The following is a 3,361-nucleotide window of genomic DNA, read 5'->3' as shown; positions in this document are numbered from 1 at the left end:
TTTTTAAAAGGATGATTTTAAAATGGCCATATCTGATTAATGCATTTATGTATTTTGATTAATTTTCTCCCCAAAATACTGAAGCCAGTGATAAATACTCATTGCTTTAAGACTGAGATAATAATAAAACAAAAATAATTTTAAGATAAGAGGGGGTGGTGGCAAAGGGGGCAGGACGTCCCTGTTTATTGTCCTTCGCCGCAGCGTCTGGTGCCTGGGAAGAGGTGGTTGTGAGGGAAGCAATCTCACGGTTCTCTGGCTTCCGAGGCTTCTGGTTTGTCCTGGGGAGGAGGCAGCCAGTGAGAAGAAACCTCTGCAGCAGATCCTCGGCTACTCTCCTGCTCACTTCTGCGCGAAGTACCCACTGCAGCTGTTGGTTGGAGGTTTTATGGTCAGAATTCTTCCTATGTTCATGGTGGAGTAGATGCTAGTGGAAAGCCCCAGGAAGCTGTTTATGGGCAAAATGATATACACCACAAAGTGTTATCTCTGAACTTCAGTGAGTGTCATACTAAGATTCGTCATATGGATGCTCATGCAACCTTGAGTGATGGTCATGGGTTTACTGTCTCTGCCACAAGAACCACCAAAGCCGAGAGTTGAAGCTAAACCAGAATTTCAATCTCAGCCACCATGTGTGCGTGAACAACTACCTAGGGAACCACCTGGTTTTCCTCCCAGAAGTCCAAGACCTGGCAGAGGAGATATAGAGCAGAATGACTCTGACAACCATAGAATAATTCGCTATCCAGACAGTCATCAGCTTTTTGTTGGTAACTTGCCACATGATATTGATTAAAATGAACTAAAAGAGTTCTTTATGCGTTTTGGAAACGTTGTGGAACTTCGCATCAATACCAAGGGTGTTGGGGGAAAGCTTCCAAATTTTGGTTTTGTGATTTTTGATGGACTCTGAACCAGTTCAGAGAATCTTAATTGCAAAACCCATTATATTTCGAGGGGAGGTATGTTTAAATGTGGAAGAGAAGAAAACCAGAGCTGCAAGAGAGCAAGAAACCAGAGGTGGTGGTGATGATCACAGAGATATTAGGCGCAATGATTGAGGTCCTGGTGGTCCACGTGGTATTGTAGGTGGTGGAATGATGCGGGACCCTGATGGAAGAGGACCTCCTCCAAGAGGCGGCCTGGCGCAGAAACTTGGCTCGGGGAGAGGAACCGGGCAAATGGAAGGCCGTTTCACAGGACAGCGTCGCTGAAGCTCCACTGTTGGCAAAGGCTTGGCAGTGGTACATTATTCATCGTGTTTGCATTCTTGTTATTTTTTTTTTTTGGCTTTGGAATGTGATACAGCCTTTTTGATCATTTCTTTGATGTGAAAAGCATCTTTGGTTCAGTTAAATTGAGGTGGACATTATTTCCCCAATTTCACAACAGGATTTACATTGTTAATTTATAAATCTAGACTTGGGGAATTAAGGACTGAGAAATGACCATATCTTAAAACTATCTACAACAAAATGAACTTAAAAGGACATGCCCACTGAATTCAGGTCCTTTGAGTCAAAAAAAAAAAAATCTTCTGCTGCACATTTTGTTTAAGTGTTACTGTTTCTGCCTATTAATGTTGGAAACACAAATAGTGCAATTTGTGCAACTGGAGAATCTTGATTTTTTTCTTGGCTCCCCCCCAAAATACAAACCAACAGAAACTTATTATGCACTCATCAAAATGCACTATTGGGTACTCTGAACTCATTGATAATGACATCTGCAACAGGAGGCAACAGGAAAAAAATCTTTCATCTTTTTTCCAGTAGAAAATAGTTTGTGAATGAGGGCATTTTATCTGCTTGCTGTGACCAGCATGTGTACTCTTAAACATTAACAAGACTACAGAAATATTCCAGAAGGAAATCATTTAGTTGTGAACTAAATAACAAGTCAGAACTTCAAATATTATGGTCTTGAATATTAGACCAGATTCAGTAGCTCCATAAGAGTTTTCTACCTGCCCCTCTCCAGTACAGGGATGGCTGGCTGCTCAACACAACACTCCACCTCCCTTTTTCTTTCTTTAAGCTGTGTACAGTGTAAATTGTCTTTCCTGTATTTTTGTTGTCTGGTAATTAATAAGCATGATGGTGCCTTCTATTAATACATCATTCCAGTCTTGCTGGTAATTTTGTACAGTATAGATTATGAATTGCTGTGCTGCAAAGCCAAACAGCTGCAAAATGTTGAAAAATCATTGAAGTGTATAAAAATTGCAGTATCTTTAAAATCAGTAAAATAGATGCTTATTACTTATCTTGTTTTTCAGTTAACAACTTTTGTGTTCTTTGTGGGAAGGAGTCTTGTGTGTTTGGAATGGAGAGGGAAGAAACAAGTCAGTTATTTGAGTGTCTCTAGTTGACTTTTAGCTTAAGTGTGAACGTTGAAACATCATTTCAACTCTTGGGAATGTCAGTCAACTTGATGTTCATTTTTAGTGACATTTTAAAAGCAGTCAGATTCCATATGTGGCAATTAAACCTAAAGTGAGGATACTGCAATTTTAAGAGGAAAGAACAGCAGCTCTTAAGTGTTTGCATTTTCCATTTTGGGGGCAGGGAACTGTCATTAATTTTGCACAATTCTTGAACTGATGTCAGCCCCCTAATGGCTCCTGAATTTAAGTCTGGGATGACATCTTTTTATTTTTACATGAATCTCTAAACAATTCTGTAGGCAAAATTTGTAGCTGCTGGATTATTTTCTGTCTTTGTAGCAAGTTCCAGTATACCACAAGTATGGCCAAGGTTATCTAATTTTTATGATTGGAGCAATCAGTACATACCAGTTTCTGATGTTTCAGGCAAAAAGTGGGGTAAATAAGTGTGTAACCACTTAAAGCTACTTGTTGGCATGGAAGACTTCTCCATTCTATCTTAGTAAAAACAAAATCTGCACTTGACATAGTAGCAAATTGGTTCTCAATTATGCAACTGTTTGCTATTTAGCAAACTAGCAAATGATGGATGTATTTGGTTTGTTATGAACTGGGCAATATGAATACAATTAAATCTTGTCTCCCCCCCCTTAAATGAGGTCTTCCATGTTGGAGGAAAAGTCTTGCACAATTGCATATATTTGGGGGACATAGATTTTCTTTTTTGGGGGCTTAAGGATTTTATTTGTTTGTTTTGTTTGTTTGAAACAGTTTTACACTTTCTAATGTATAGTACTTGAAGTTCTTACCAGAAAATTACTTTGAAGTTTTGAAGTCTTTATCCAAACTACTTTTAAATAAGTGGATATATATATATATATATATACACACACACACACACACACACACACACACACACACACATATATATATACATATACACACACACATACACACATATATGTAGACATT

General features: G+C 38.6%; 1 pseudogene; it reads left to right on the top strand.

The window, feature by feature from the left end:
- Positions 1–550: 550 nt before the first annotated feature.
- Positions 551–1,217, top strand: LOC144252178 (ras GTPase-activating protein-binding protein 2 pseudogene; annotated as a pseudogene).
- Positions 1,218–3,361: the final 2,144 nt, after the last annotated feature.

Source organism: Urocitellus parryii, unplaced genomic scaffold, assembly GCF_045843805.1.
Source record: "Urocitellus parryii isolate mUroPar1 unplaced genomic scaffold, mUroPar1.hap1 Scaffold_37, whole genome shotgun sequence".
Classification (NCBI taxonomy): Eukaryota; Metazoa; Chordata; class Mammalia; order Rodentia; family Sciuridae; genus Urocitellus; species Urocitellus parryii.
Note: the sequence above shows the minus strand (reverse complement) of the source record. Positions and strands in the feature narration are given on the sequence as shown.